The sequence below is a fragment of the Pseudophryne corroboree genome, chromosome 1, assembly GCF_028390025.1.
Source record: "Pseudophryne corroboree isolate aPseCor3 chromosome 1, aPseCor3.hap2, whole genome shotgun sequence".
NCBI lineage: Eukaryota > Metazoa > Chordata > Amphibia > Anura > Myobatrachidae > Pseudophryne > Pseudophryne corroboree.
The window spans coordinates 623,594,751-623,612,187 of record NC_086444.1 but is presented as its reverse complement, the minus strand read 5'-3'; positions in this window follow the sequence as shown (position 1 = coordinate 623,612,187).

The window sequence follows — 17,437 nt, the reverse complement described above, 5'->3', positions numbered from 1 at the left end:
TGAACTCAGGACTTGTCAGGAATTTCTTCCTAAGGTGGTGTCCGCATTTCACATCAACCAACCTATTGTGGTTCTGGTTGTTACGAACACCTCTGCTACTTCAAGGTCTTTGGCTGTTGTGAGGGCTTTGAAGGTGTATGTAAAGAGAAAAGCTTGTCACAGGAAATCGGATTCGCTGTTCGTTCTCTATGATCCCAATATAATTGGGTGTCTTGCTTCAAAGCAGTCCATTGCACGCTGGAGCAGGCTCACTATCCAGCATGCTTATTCCACGGCAGGCTTGCCGGTTCCAAAATCTGTACAGGCCCACTCTACTAGATCGGTGGGTTTGTCTTGGGCGGCTTCCCGGTGTGTCTCGGCTTTACAGCTCTGCCGAGCAGCTACTTGATCAGGTTCGAACACATTTGCTAAGTTTTACAAGCTCGATACTTTGGCCTCTGAGGACCTTCAGTTTGGTCAATCAGTTCTGCAGGAACCTCAGCACTCTCCCACCCGGTTTGGGAGCTTTGGTACTTCCCCATGGTACTAAATGGATTCCCAGTTTCCCCTAGGACGTAAGAGAAAATAGGATTTTAATTACCTACCAGTAAATCCTTTTCTCGTAGTCTGTAGGGGATACTGGGCGCCCGCCCGGTGCTTCGTTCTTCCTGCACGGTTACTTGGTTAAGTATTCTGGTTTGTTCAGCTGTTGCTGTTCCTGTTTCATGTTTGGTTAGCATGGCTTTCTCACCACTTTTCTTATCTATCCTTCTCTCAAAGTATGTCCGTCTCCTTGGGTACAGTTTCCTAGACTGAGTCTGGTAGGAGGGGCATAGAGGGAGGAGCCAGCACACACTATCAATTTCTGAAAGTGCCCATGGCTCCTAGTGGACCCGTCTATACCCCATGGTACTAAATGGATTCCCAGTATCCCCTACGGACTATGAGAAAAGGATTTACCGGTAGGTAATTAAAATCCTATTTTCTCTTTACACACACTCCTAACAGCCAACACATGCACCAGGAACCCAAGAGTGTATATAATACTGGAAAAAATCATAAATTTAAAAGAAACAAACCCAACTGGCTGTGTAAATGTATGTCCTGATTCAGAGGTAGACACAGTAACAGTAGCGACACTATGGTACTGATGCAGCATCCTACCAAGACTCCTAAAGGATGTGGCGCAAATCTGCCGATGTGCACACAGAGAGGTGGCTGCTCAGAATGACCGACGGTACACGTTTTTCAATGCAGCGCCAGTCACCACTAGGGAGGCCAATCCCGGGCTGTTTTTTCAATCCCGGGATTGCAGTATCCCGGGACTCAATCCCGGGATCCCGGGATTGCAGTAGGGAGCAGGGAGAGTGGGAGTGGAGGGCAGTAGAAAAGAGTGTAGGGAGCATGCAGGCTGTAGGGAGCAGCGCTGGAGGGTGGGTGTAGTGTAGGGACTAGGGAGCAGCACTGGAGGGTGTGTGTAGTGTAGGGACTAGGGAGCAGCGCTGGAGGGTGTGTGTAGTGTAGGGACTAGGGAGCAGCGCTGGAGGGTGGGTGTAGTGTAGGGACTAGGGAGCAGCGCTGGTGGGTGTAGTGTAGGGACTAGGGAGCAGTGCTGGATAGTGGGTGTAGTGTAGGGACTAGGGAGCAGCGCTGGAGGGTGGGTGTAGTGTAGGGACTAGGGAGCAGCGCTGGAGGGTGGGTGTAGTGTAGGGACTAGGGAGCAGCGCTGGAGGGTGGGTGTAGTGTAGGGTCTAGGGAGCAGCGCTGGAGGGTGTAGGAAGCGGAGCGGGAGGGAGGCTGAAGCGAGCACCACAGTGAGGGAGGGTTGGTGTCAGTAAAACTACACATACTATTAGACAGGCGGCAGCCATGGACAAGACGCGCTGAGCGCGCCGGAGGTTTTTCAAATTGTAGTGCTGGCCATCAGCCAGTCTGAACGGGCAGTCCGGCCGCCAATCAGGAGCCGCTGCGGCCGCTTCCCTGATTGGCCGCCGGTCCACCAGCTATGATTGGCTGGCGGCCGGCGCTACATTTGAAATGCCGCCGCGGTCTGTATACATGGCTGCCGCCCGCCCGCCTAATACTACCGCCCGCCTAATAGTAAGTGTTACTTACACCAACCCTCCCTCGCTGCTGCGTTGCACATGCGCAATGCAATCCCGTGAATCCCGGGATCGGAGGCTCCAATCCCGGAATTCAAATCCCGGCATTTTTGGGCCTAAATCCCGGGATCCCGCCGATCCTGATCCCGGGATTGGCCTCCCTAGTCACCACCAATAACAACCTACAGATTTGAATGGATATGCATGCAATTCCAACCTGCGTCTCCTGGCGGTAACCATCGGGACACATGTGCAGTGCATCTCGCACACATGCTCAGAAGTTAAATATCTGAATTACCCCTGGAGTGTGACTATGCACCTTACTTCCAACTAACCATCCACAATGCCAAAAGGTATAGCTCTAGTTGTACAATGTCACCAAAATGAGTACACTACTTTATAATAAATGAGCTGTTCGGATATACTTGGTTCTTAATGCCAAACTAGGGCAAGTTTGGATTTATCTTATTGACTATCCAAAACACGTGACAGCCAGAAAGCCAGTAAGATACCGTTTTTGACATCCAAACATAACTGAGTAATCCTAACTGCTCATCTCTGCTTTATACACACCATAATTTATAATGTAAAAATAAAAAGAGCGCTTGATATATGTGAATATGTGTATGCGCAAAACCTGTGAAAGAAAAAGATTAATAAAAATGTTTACAGCCCTTTTTGGACTAATTAAACATTTTTATTAATCTTTTTCTTTCACAGGTTTTGCGCATACACTTATTCACATATATCAAGCGCTCTTTTTATTTTTACATTATATGAGAACCTTTAACTGAGCTGCTCATAAATCCCATTTTTAGCGCAATTTAGTATTGTATTTTAACACCAGAATTTATAGCAATTTCTTATTGTAAAGACAATGGGATATATATTTAATAATCCATGAAATTGCTGTTAAAACACAAAGAAATCCATATTTAGTTATCAAAACAAATTAATAGTGGTACAGAAAGCAGTGAGATCCACATGTTACTTCTATGGCCAGGGACACTCATGCATTCTCCAAATGTATGATCCCCTATGTAGTAACTCTTAAGAGTACCCATAAAATAGGAAGAAGGTGGTGCATGCAATGAAACACTGAAATAACCATTGTGCACGTGCTGACAAGACTAAAATGCACTATATACTGTACACATAAAAGGGGTTGGGATCGGGTGACCGGCGGTGGTGATTCCGGCGGTCAGCATACCGACGTCGGGATCCCATCCGCCAGATTGCCGGCGGGAGCAGAGAGCAATTAAGCACCTTGCGGACTTGCCACAGGTTCTATTCCCACTCTATGGATGTCGTGGACACTCACAAGTGGGAATAGTCCCTGTTAGTCAGCATGCGGACCGTTGGGATTTCTAGCGGTTGGGATTCTTCCATCAGTATACTGAGTGGTGGGATCCCGACCCCCAGTCACATGATTACATCCCCATAAAAGCAATACCAGGAAATTTCAAAATACAGCCATCAGTAGCAGAATCTGTTTCAGATGTATTAAATGAAGACAAACACTGCATGCTAGTTCCAAGTAGTCATGTTGAACAAATCAGGTTGGACAGGAAGTCCCACCCCCATCACAAGCAGCTACATCTATATAACTCACATGGCAACACTAGGTTAGATTAACATTACACAAACATCTTCCTTTTTTTTTTTTTTGTATGCTGCAGATATAACATAACTAACAACGCTAACAATGTCCTCCATTACTTTGTTTATTTTGAAACTATAAATCAAGTCTGTCAGGTGGCCGTGAATGACGGCCACTACGAGTAAAAACAGGACGTTGAGTCGGAGATGAATTTCGTTGGGCAGGAGTCTGTATAACTCTAGCGGGTGATAATGATGGACTGCCATCCGGAATGTCTGCATGTCCCATGTTCTCATTTTCTCCATATTCAGGTATAACAATCTGTGGCCTTTCAAATTCCTGATTCACCATTGGCGCAACCGGCTCCATAATCAAGCCAGGAACGGAATGCCCAACATTCTCATGTAGTATTGTCCCTTCAGCTACTCGCAAATCCACACGATTGCGTCTGTACAAATTACCTTCCACATCCACAAGATATGAGCGTGGTGCAACCTTGCGCACACAGGTACCAAGTCTCCAACGGCCTGTGCGATCTCCAGGAAGGGCCTTCATGCGAATTGGCTCACCAATAGCAAGTTTAGGCAACTCCTTAGAAGATTTATCATACCCCAGCTTAGAAATCTGCTTCCTCTGCTGTAGCAATTTAGGCACACCTTGGACTACACTCGGATAGAGCAAAGTGCTGGCTACTGGTAAAGATGTCTTAAGTCTCCTTGACATCAGACGCTGTGCAGGACTAGTCCCCATGCCCTCGGTGGGTGTATTTCTCCAATGTAATATGGCCTTCCATTGGTCTGTATTATCACTGCTAGCTTTTTTGCACAAATTCTTTACTATCTTAACTGCAGACTCCGCTTTACCATTCGATTTTGGATAACGTGGGGATGAAGTAACATGCTCAAACTCCCATTCAGAGGCAAATCGTCTAAATTGTTCACATGCAAACTGCGGTCCATTGTCCGAGATCACTCTTTCAGGCTGGCCATAACGTGCAAATTGTGCCTTGCTGTGCTTTATTGTAGTCTCAGATGATAAGTCTGGGAGAAGTTCAATTTCCCAAAAATCAGAATAATGGTCCACTATTAACAGAAAGCCTTTGCCTGCATAAGTAAATAACTCCATGCTGACAATCTGCCATGGACGCACTGGTATCTCATGTGACATCATAGGTTCTTTCTGTTGTGCATGAGCATATTCATTGCACGCCGAGCAGTTACCAACATAGTTCTTAATCTCACTTTGCATGTTAGGCCAGTACAATGTATCTCTTGCTTGTCATCACCTCCAAGATGGCTGGAATGTATGCGTGCCAGCATCTCGGATCTCAAAGATTTTGGTATGATGACTCTTGGCCCCTTGTACAAAATGCCATTCTGTACGCTGATCTCATCTCTAAATGACCAATAGTCCCTCACTATGATTGGTGTCTCTTCTTTTGAGTCCGGCCATCCAGCCAGTACAATAGACTTCAAAATCTGCAGGCTCTCATCAGTCATGGTGTGCTGCTGAACCTGCTGCAGTCGCTGATCAGTGACATTCAGATAATCTGCCTGGTTAATCTTTGTAAAGTCAGTCATTACCGGATGCATGGTGCACACTGTGTGATAACTCTGAGCTGCTCCAGAACCCCCATCCATAGCTATTGCTCTACTAAGAGTGTCACTGATATACATCTCAGGGCCTGGCTTGTAGGTGACACAGAGATTGTAATGCTGCAATGTTAACATCATACTCTGAAGTCTTTTAGGTGCACACAGAAGAGGCTTCTGAAAGATGGCAATTAGCGGTTTATGATCAGTCTCCACTGTGATCACGTCCCGGCCGTATAGAAAATAATGAAAACGGGAACAAGCAAAGACAATGCTCAAGCACTCCTTTTCAATTTGTGCATAATTCTGCTCAGTTGGAGTCAATGCTCTTGAAGCAAATACAACTGGTTGTCCTTCTTGCATCAAGCAACATCCCAGTCCGGTTTTACTCGAATCACTTTGTACAGTGACTGGCTTGGTAACATTATAATACTTCAGCACAGGTGTAACTGTGACCAAATGCTTTATTTCCTCCACAGCCTTATCATGATTTGGAAGCCAGTGCCAAATCGAATCTCTGTCCAGAAGCCTGCGCAGGGGTTCACATACCTCTGAGAGGCGAGGCATAAATTTGGCCAAATATGTCACAAACCCAATCAAACGTTGCACAGACTTTACATCAGTGGGCTTTGGCATTTCCAAGACAGCTCTAACTTTTTCAGGGTCAACTTTCAAACCTTCAGAGGACAGGATATGACCATGAATATGAACCTCTTTCAACTAAAATTGCAGTTTCTTCACACTAAGTCTTAATTTCACTTGTCTGCAATGATCCAACAGCGCTAGCAACTTGCGGTCATGATCAGCCTCCGCTTCCTTTACTGTCTCGCCACAGCCAACCACAAGAATATCATCTGCTATCGGCTCAATGCCGCTAAGTTGTTATGCACACCAGTGCCTGCAGGAAAGTACTGGTGTCAGAACTGTTATGCAAAACAAATGGACTCACAGACAGACTGGGGAATATGACATAACGTACACAGAAGGTGATAGGGTAACAAAATACACACAAGGTGAACAGAGAAGCCCAGAGGCTAAGGAACTGGGTATCTCCCTTGTATTAGAACTGCTCAGATGGGAAAAGCAAGATGTTGTGTTTTAATACGTAGAGAACCCGAAATGCTGTTGCTAAGGGCAACAGCAAAACCCTAAAGGGTTACCAACGGGTGTGGCAGTAAACTCCTTGGTCAGAGATGGAATGATAGACACAAGGAGAGTCTCCACAATCCTAATTCTCACTTGCAGTGCACAGGTTCAGCTTACTGCCACTAAATTGACCCCTGACACCTAGCACAGTGAGACAGGATTAGACAGGCAAGTCTTAGAATACAGCCGCAAACTTGCTAAGTTCACAGAGTAGTAACAGAACCCCAGCAAGCTAAACGACTGACTCCAGTCTTACTGCTAGGTCTGGATTGGCAGAGTGTAATACCAAATCCCCAGGCCTATTTGCAGTAAGCAACAAACAAATACAAAGCTACACAGTACTGGTTAACTTTCAGGAACTGACTAACCAACAAAGATTCAGCAGCATCTGCTTACCCTGAGAAGAGGCCTTATAAAGCAGGTGCTGTCCACGCCCCACTCAGACCTCACAGACTGTGAGCACAAAAACCAGCACCGGATCCCCTGCCGTGCACAGAGCCTATAACCACTGCACAGCAAAGACCCGAACCGGAGTATCAGCTGCGCTCAGGTTACTCCGCTAGCACTTGTCTCCCGGTTGCCATGACGACGTGGCAGCACAGGGCAGGAGACCCTAACAGTACCCCCCCTCTGACGAGGGGTCAAAGAACCCCTACCACCGGGTTTATCGGGGAACTGCGAGAAGAAAGAGCGTATCAGTCTGGGGGCATGAAGATCACAACTGCGCACCCACGACCGCTCCTCCGGGCCATACCCCTTCCAGTGCACCAAAAATGACAGCCGACCCCGAACCACCTTGGAGTCAAGAATCCTTTCAACAACAAACTCCCTCTGGCCACGTATCAGAAGAGGGGAAGGTCTTCCACTGGAAGAAGGATTACTAATCGCCCGTTTTAAAAGGGAACAATGAAATGTTTTATTGATACCCAAAGAACGGGGCAGATCTAACTGAAATGCCACCGGATTGATAACCCTGGTGATCTTATAAGGGCCGATGAACCGGGGGCCTAACTTATGAGATGGCTGTCTCAACTTCAAATTCTTGGTAGACAACCAGACGAAGTCTCCTAATTTGAAGCTGCAGGGTCTTTTCCGCTTATCAAAAACCCTTTTGGTCACTAATGACACAGACAGAAGGGCTTTCTTCACTTTCCGCCAAATACCTCTAAGGACCGAAACCACAGAGGAACCACCAGGCGTGGAGTCCAGGGGGTCAAAAGAATTAGCCTTAGGATGATGCCCATACACACAAAGGAAGGGAGAGATCCCTGTAGCAGAGTGAGCCGCGTTGTTATAGGCAAACTCCGCCATGGACAGATGAGCAACCCAGTCAGTCTGACACTTGGAGACATAACACCTGAGGAACTGCTCCAAGGACTGGTTCACCCTTTCAGTCTGCCCATTAGACTGCGGATGGTAGCCTGACGACAAGCTGACAGAAATCTGGAGATCGGAACAAAATGCCCTCCAGAATTTGGCCACAAACTGGGATCCGCGGTCAGAGACCACATCAAGTGGCAACCCGTGGAGACGCACAACATGCAGCATAAATAATTCAGACAGGCGTCTGGCCGATGGCAGCCCAACCAGTGGAACGAAGTGCGCCATCTTCGAAAACCTGTCAACGACAACCCAGATGGCTGTCATCCCCGAGGATTTGGGCAAGTCCACCACAAAATCCATTGAAATGTGGGTCCATGGCTTAGATGGGATAGAGAGTGGATGTAATGGGCCAACAGGAACCCCTCTAGGAGTCTTATTTCGGGCACAGATGTCACATGCCCGAACCCACTGATCCACATCCTTAGCCACCGAGGGCCACCACACCGCCCTAGATAGCAACTCCCGAGTTCTGGCAATACCCGGGTGACCTGCCGACTTCTTGGCATGGAATTCCAGGAACACTCGCTGTCTTAACCTAGGAGGCACAAACAAAAGACCTACCGGAAGGTCTGGAGGAGCCTGCTCCTGTGCTCTAAGGACTAATGATAAGAGGTCCTGGGTAATGCCCACTTTAATACATGATGGGGAAACAATGGGCAACGGCTCCTCGGTGGTCTCCTGGATTGGAGCAAAACTCCGCGAGAGCGCATCAGCCTTGATGTTTTTTGACCCAGGGCGATATGTTATCAAAAAATTAAAGCGAGCAAAAAACAAAGCCCATCGTGCCTGCCTGGCATTGAGACGCTTTGCTGACTCTAAATATGCCAGATTCTTATGGTCAGTGAGAATTGAGACCACAAACTTAGCCCCCTCAAGCCAGTGTCTCCACTCCTCGAGTGCATCCTTAATAGCCAACAATTCCCGGTTACCCACGTCATAATTCATCTCGGCAGGCGAAAATTTACGGGAAAAGTAAGCACAGGGATGAAGGCGATTATCAGACACTCCCATCTGAGAAAGCACTGCCCCAATACCCATCTCAGAGGCATCCACCTCCACCACAAAAGGACGCTCTGGATCTGGGTGTCGCAGCACCTTGGCCGAAACAAATGCCCTTTTGAGACGGGCAAAAGCCGCTTTAGCCTCACAAGACCAGTGAGCAACATCCGCCCCTTTCTTAGTGAGTGCCACCAAGGGCGCCACTATAGACGAAAATCCAGCGATAAATCGTCTATAAAAATTCGCAAAGCCCAGGAAACGCTGAAGCGCCTTCAAACTAGTGGGCTGCACCCAATCCAGGACTGCCTGTACCTTGGAACCCTCCATTTGAAAACCTTCTGGGGAGATAATATATCCTAGAAATGCGATTTGCTGAACTTCAAATTAGAGATGAGCGGGTTCGGTTCCTCTGAATCCGAACCCGCCTGAACTTCAGGTTTTTTACACGGGTCCGAGCAGGCTCGGATCTTCCCGCCTTGCTCGGCTAACCCGAGCGCGCCCGAACGTCATCATCACGCTGTCGGATTCTCGCGAGGCTCGGATTCTATCGCGAGACTCGGATTCTATATAAGGAGCCGCGCGTCGCCGCCATTTTCACACGTGCATTGAGAGTCATAGGGAGAGGACGTGGCTGGCGTCCTCTCCGTTTAGAGAAGAGAGAGACACAGTATTTTGGGGAGCATTATTAGGAGGAGTACTACTATACTGTATACTACTATACTACTTGCTGAAGTGATATTTATAGATTAGATAATAGATAGTGTGACTGTAAGTGTATTATCTGACTTGTGGGGGAGACACTGACAGTGGGGAGCAGTTAGAGTCTGAGAGCAGGACTCAGGAGTACATATAACGTACAGTGCACACTTTTGCTGCCAGAGTCAGTGCCACACTGCCATTGTTGTGACCACACTGACCACCAGTATAATAATATATTTTGTGATTGTCTGCTTAGGCCTCGGAGTACTAGTTGCAAGTTGCAACGTGACCTGAAGTGACCACCAGTTTAATAATCAATCACCACCAGTTTAATATATATATATATATATATATATATATATATATATATATATATATAATATTGTATACCACCTACCCGTGTTTTTTTTTTTTTTCATTCTTCTTTATACATACTACTATAGTAGCTTACTGTAGCAGTCTGCGGTGCTGTGCTGACCTGACAGTGTCCAGCAGGTCCGTCATCAGTCATTACATAATAAATATATATAGTACCTGTCCGGCTGCAGTACTAGTGATATTATATTGATTTCATCTCATTATCAATAATTTATCATCCAGTCTAGACTCTATATTAGCAGCAGACACAGTACGTTAGTCCACGGCTGTAGCTACCTCTGTGTCGGCACTCGGCAGTCCATCCATAATTGTATACCACCTACCCGTGGTTTTTTTTTTCTTTCTTCTTTGTACATACTACTATAGAGTATAGTAGCTTACTGTAGCAGTCTGCGGTGCTGCTGAGCTGACAGTGTCCAGCAGGTCCGTCATCAGTCATCATTACCTAATAAATATATTATCTACCTGTCCGGCTGCAGTACTAGTGATATTATATATACATACATATATATATTGATTTCATCTCATTATCAATCATCCAATCTATATTAGCAGCAGACACAGTACGTTAGTCCACGGCTGTAGCTACCTCTGTGTCGGCACTCGGCAGTCCATCCATAATTGTATACCACCTACCCGTGGTTTTTTTTTTCTTTCTTCTTTGTACATACTACTATAGTATAGTAGCTTACTGTAGCAGTCTGCGGTGCTGCTGAGCTGACAGTGTCCAGCAGGTCCGTCATCAGTCATCATTACCTAATAAATATATTATCTACCTGTCCGGCTGCAGTACTAGTGATATTATATATACATACATATATATATTGATTTCATCTCATTATCAATCATCCAGTCTATATTAGCAGCAGACGCAGTACGTTAGTCCACGGCTGTAGCTACCTCTGTGTCGGCACTCGGCAGTCCATCCATAATTGTATACCACCTACCCGTGGTTTTTTTTTTTTCTTTCTTCTTTGTACATACTACTATAGTATAGTAGCTTACTGTAGCAGTCTGAGGTGCTGCTGAGCTGACAGTGTCCAGCAGGTCCATCATCAGTCATCATTACCTAATAAATATATTATCTACCTGTCCGGCTGCAGTACTAGTGATATTATATATACATACATATATATATTGATTTCATCTCATTATCAATCATCCAGTCTATATTAGCAGCAGACACAGTACGTTAGTCCACGGCTGTAGCTACCTCTGTGTCGGCACTCGGCAGTCCATCCATAATTGTATACCACCTACCCGTGGTTTTTTTTTTTCTTTCTTCTTTGTACATACTACTATAGTATAGTAGCTTACTGTAGCAGTCTGCGGTGCTGCTGAGCTGACAGTGTCCAGCAGGTCCGTCATCAGTCATCATTACCTAATAAATATATTATCTACCTGTCCGGCTGCAGTACTAGTGATATTATATATACATACATATATATATTGATTTCATCTCATTATCAATCATCCAGTCTATATTAGCAGCAGACACAGTACGTTAGTCCACGGCTGTAGCTACCTCTGTGTCGGCACTCGGCAGTCCATCCATAATTGTATACCACCTACCCGTGTTTTTTTTTTTCTTTCTTCTTTGTACATACTACTATAGAGTATAGTAGCTTACTGTAGCAGTCTGCGGTGCTGCTGAGCTGACAGTGTCCAGCAGGTCCGTCATCAGTCATCATTACCTAATAAATATATTATCTACCTGTCCGGCTGCAGTACTAGTGATATTATATATACATACATATATATATTGATTTTATCTCATTATCAATCATCCAGTCTATATTAGCAGCAGACACAGTACGTTAGTCCACGGCTGTAGCTACCTCTGTGTCGGCACTCGGCAGTCCATCCATAATTGTATACCACCTACCCGTGGTTTTTTTTTTTCTTTCTTCTTTGTACATACTACTATAGAGTATAGTAGCTTACTGTAGCAGTCTGCGGTGCTGCTGAGCTGACAGTGTCCAGCAGGTCCGTCATCAGTCATCATTACCTAATAAATATATTATCTACCTGTCCGGCTGCAGTACTAGTGATATTATATATACATACATATATATATTGATTTCATCTCATTATCAATCATCCAGTCTATATTAGCAGCAGACACAGTACGTTAGTCCACGGCTGTAGCTACCTCTGTGTCGGCACTCGGCAGTCCATCCATAATTGTATACCACCTACCCGTGGTTTTTTTTTTTCTTCTTTGTACATACTACTATAGTATAGTAGCTTACTGTAGCAGTCTGCGGTGCTGCTGAGCTGACAGTGTCCAGCAGGTCCGTCATCAGTCATCATTACCTAATAAATATATTATCTACCTGTCCGGCTGCAGTACTAGTGATATTATACATACATACATACATATATATATTGATTTCATCTCATTATCAATCATCCAGTCTATATTAGCAGCAGACACAGTACGTTAGTCCACGGCTGTAGCTACCTCTGTGTCGGCACTCGGCAGTCCATCCATAATTGTATACCACCTACCCGTGGTTTGTTTTTTTTCTTTCTTCTTTGTACATGCTACTATAGTATAGTAGCTTACTGTAGCAGTCTGCGGTGCTGCTGAGCTGACAGTGTCCAGCAGGTCCGTCATCAGTCATCATTACCTAATAAATATATTATCTACCTGTCCGGCTGCAGTACTAGTGATATTATATATACATACATATATATATATTGATTTCATCTCATTATCAATCATCCAGTCTATATTAGCAGCAGACACAGTACGTTAGTCCACGGCTGTAGCTACCTCTGTGTCGGCACTCGGCAGTCCATCCATAATTGTATACCACCTACCCGTGGTTTTTTTTTTTTTTTCTTCTTTGTACATGCTACTATAGTATAGTAGCTTACTGTAGCAGTCTGCGGTGCTGCTGAGCTGACAGTGTCCAGCAGGTCCGTCATCAGTCATCATTACCTAATAAATATATTATCTACCTGTCCGGCTGCAGTACTAGTGATATTATATATACATACATATATATATTGATTTCATCTCATTATCAATCATCCAGTCTATATTAGCAGCAGACACAGTACGTTAGTCCACGGCTGTAGCTACCTCTGTGTCGGCACTCGGCAGTCCATCCATAATTGTATACCACCTACCCGTGGTTTTTTTCTTTTCTTTCTTCTTTGTACATGCTACTATAGTATAGTAGCTTACTGTAGCAGTCTGCGGTGCTGCTGAGCTGACAGTGTCCAGCAGGTCCGTCATCAGTCATCATTACCTAATAAATATATTATCTACCTGTCCGGCTGCAGTACTAGTGATATTATATATACATACATATATATATTGATTTCATCTCATTATCAATCATCCAGTCTATATTAGCAGCAGACACAGTACGGTAGTCCACAGCTGTAGCTACCTCTGTGTCGGCACTCGGCAGTCCATCCATAAGTATACTAGTATCCATCCATCTCCATTGTTTACCTGAGGTGCCTTTTAGTTGTGCCTATTAAAATATGGAGAACAAAAATGTTGAGGTTCCAAAATTAGGGAAAGATCAAGATCCACTTCCACCTCGTGCTGAAGCTGCTGCCACTAGTCATGGCCGAGACGATGAAATGCCAGCAACGTCGTCTGCCAAGGCCGATGCCCAATGTCATAGTACAGAGCATGTAAAATCCAAAACACCAAATATCAGTAAAAAAAGGACTCCAAAACCTAAAATAAAATTGTCGGAGGAGAAGCGTAAACTTGCCAATATGCCATTTACCACACGGAGTGGTAAGGAACGGCTGAGGCCCTGGCCTATGTTCATGGCTAGTGGTTCAGCTTCACATGAGGATGGAAGCACTCAGCCTCTCGCTAGAAAACTGAAAAGACTCAAGCTGGCAAAAGCACCGCAAAGAACTGTGCGTTCTTCGAAATCCCAAATCCACAAGGAGAGTCCAATTGTGTCGGTTGCGATGCCTGACCTTCCCAACACTGGACATGAAGAGCATGCGCCTTCCACCATTTGCACGCCCCCTGCAAGTGCTGGAAGGAGCACCCGCAGTCCAGTTCCTGATAGTCAGATTGAAGATGTCAGTGTTGAAGTACACCAGGATGAGGAGGATATGGGTGTTGCTGGCGCTGGGGAGGAAATTGACCAGGAGGATTCTGATGGTGAGGTGGTTTGTTTAAGTCAGGCACCCGGGGAGACACCTGTTGTCCGTGGGAGGAATATGGCCGTTGACATGCCTGGTGAAAATACCAAAAAAATCAGCTCTTCAGTGTGGAGGTATTTCAACAGAAAAGCGGACAACAGGTGTCAAGCCGTGTGTTGCCTTTGTCAAGCTGTAATAAGTAGGGGTAAGGACGTTAACCACCTCGGAACATCCTCCCTTATACGTCACCTGCAGCGCATTCATAATAAGTCAGTGACAAGTTCAAAAACTTTGGGTGACAGCGGAAGCAGTCCACTGACCAGTAAATCCCTTCCTCTTGTAACCAAGCTCACGCAAACCACCCCACCAACTCCCTCAGTGTCAATTTCCTCCTTCCCCAGGAATGCCAATAGTCCTGCAGGCCATGTCACTGGCAATTCTGACGATTCCTCTCCTGCCTGGGATTCCTCCGATGCATCCTTGCGTGTAACGCCTACTGCTGCTGGCGCTGCTGTTGTTGCTGCTGGGAGTCGATGGTCATCCCAGAGGGGAAGTCGGAAGACCACTTGTACTACTTCCAGTAAGCAATTGACTGTCCAACAGTCCTTTGCGAGGAAGATGAAATATCACAGCAGTCATCCTGCTGCAAAGCGGATAACTGAGGCCTTGACAACTATGTTGGTGTTAGACGTGCGTCCGGTATCCGCCGTTAGTTCACAGGGAACTACACAATTTCTTGAGGTAGTGTGTCCCCGTTACCAAATACCATCTAGGTTCCACTTCTCTAGGCAGGCGATACCGAAAATGTACACAGACCTCAGAAAAAGACTCACCAGTGTCCTAAAAAATGCAGCTGTACCCAATGTCCACTTAACCACGGACATGTGGACAAGTGGAGCAGGGCAGGGTCAGGACTATATGACTGTGACAGCCCACTGGGTAGATGTATGGACTCCCGCCGCAAGAACAGCAGCGGCGGCACCAGTAGCAGCATCTCGCAAATGCCAACTCTTTCCTAGGCAGGCTACGCTTTGTATCACCGGTTTCCAGAATACGCACACAGCTGAAAACCTCTTACGGCAACTGAGGAAGATCATCGCGGAATGGCTTACCCCAATTGGACTCTCCTGTGGATTTGTGGCATCGGACAACGCCAGCAATATTGTGTGTGCATTAAATATGGGCAAATTCCAGCACGTCCCATGTTTTGCACATACCTTGAATTTGGTGGTGCAGAATTTTTTTAAAAACGACTGGGGCGTGCAAGAGATGCTGTCGGTGGCCAGAAGAATTGCGGGACACTTTCGGCGTACAGGCACCACGTACAGAAGACTGGAGCACCACCAAAAACTACTGAACCTGCCCTGCCATCATCTGAAGCAAGAAGTGGTAACGAGGTGGAATTCAACCCTCTATATGCTTCAGAGGTTGGAGGAGCAGCAAAAGGCCATTCAAGCCTATACAATTGAGCACGATATAGGAGGTGGAATGCACCTGTCTCGAGCGCAGTGGAGAATGATTTCAACGTTGTGCAAGGTTCTGATGCCCTTTGAACTTGCCACACGTGAAGTCAGTTCAGACACTGCCAGCCTGAGTCAGGTCATTCCCCTCATCAGGCTTTTACAGAAGAAGCTGGAGACATTGAAGGAGGAGCTAACACGGAGCGATTCCGCTAGGCATGTGGGACTTGTGGATGGAGTCCTTAATTCGCTTAACAAGGATTCACGGGTGGTCAATCTGTTGAAATCAGAGCACTACATTTTGGCCACCGTGCTCGATCCTAGATTTAAAGCCTACCTTGGATCTCTCTTTCCGGCAGACACAAGTCTGTCAACATCTCCTCCTTCACATTCTCCCGCAACTGGGGGTGCGAGGAAAAGGCTACGAATTCCGAGCCCACCCGCTGGCGGTGATGCAGGGCAGTCTGGAGCGACTGCTGATGCTGACATCTGGTCCGGACTGAAGGACCTGCCAACGATTACGGACATGTCGTCTACTGTCACTGCATATGATTCTCTCCCCATTGAAAGAATGGTGGAGGATTATATGAGTGACCGCATCCAAGTAGGCACGTCAGACAGTCCGTACATATACTGGCAGGAAAAAGAGGCAATTTGGAGGCCCTTGCACAAACTGGCTTTATTCTACCTAAGTTGCCCTCCCACAAGTGTGTACTCCGAAAGAGTGTTTAGTGCCGCCGCTCACCTTGTCAGCAATCGGCGTACGAGGTTACATCCAGAAAATGTGGAGAAGATGATGTTCATTAAAATGAATTATAATCAATTCCTCCGTGGAGACATTGACCAGCAGCAATTGCCTCCACAAAGTACACAGGGAGCTGAGATGGTGGATTCCAGTGGGGACGAATTGATAATCTGTGAGGAGGGGGATGTACACGGTGATATATCGGAGGATGATGATGAGGTGGACATCTTGCCTCTGTAGAGCCAGTTTGTGCAAGGAGAGATTAATTGCTTCTTTTTTGGTGGGGGTCCAAACCAACCCGTCATTTCAGTCACAGTCGTGTGGCAGACCCTGTCACTGAAATGATGGGTTGGTTAAAGTGTGCATGTCCTGTTTATACAACATAAGGGTGGGTGGGAGGGCCCAAGGACAATTCCATCTTGCACCTCTTTTTTCTTTAATTTTTCTTTGCGTCATGTGCTGTTTGTGGAATGTTTTTTGGAAGGGCCATCCTGCGTGACACTGCAGTGCCACTCCTAGATGGGCCCGGTGTTTGTGTCGGCCACTAGGGTCGCTTATCTTACTCACACAGCTACCTCATTGCGCCTCTTTTTTTCTTTGCGTCCTGTGCTTTTTGGGGAGGTTTTTTTGGAAGGGCCATCCTGCGTGACACTGCAGTGCCACTCCTAGATGGGCACGGTGTTTGTGTCGGCCACTAGGGTCGCTTATCTTACTCACACAGCTACCTCATTGCGCCTCTTTTTTTCTTTGCGTCATGTGCTGTTTGGGGAGGGTTTTTTGGAAGGGCCATCCTGCGTGACACTGCAGTGCCACTCCTAGATGGGCCCGGTGTTTGTGTCGGCCACTAGGGTCGCTTATCTTACTCACACAGCTACCTCATTGCGCCTCTTTTTTTCTTTGCGTCATGTGCTGTTTGGGGAGGGTTTTTTGGAAGGGCCATCCTGCGTGACACTGCAGTGCCACTCCTAGATGGGCCCGGTGTTTGTGTCGGCCACTATGGTTGCTTATCTTACTCACACAGCTACCTCATTGCGCCTCTTTTTTTCTTTGCGTCATGTGCTGTTTGGGGAGGGTTTTTTGGAAGGGCCATCCTGCGTGACACTGCAGTGCCACTCCTAGATGGGCCCGGTGTTTGTGTCGGCCACTAGGGTCGCTTATCTTACTCACACAGCTACCTCATTGCGCCTCTTTTTTTCTTTGCGTCATGTGCTGTTTGGGGAGGGTTT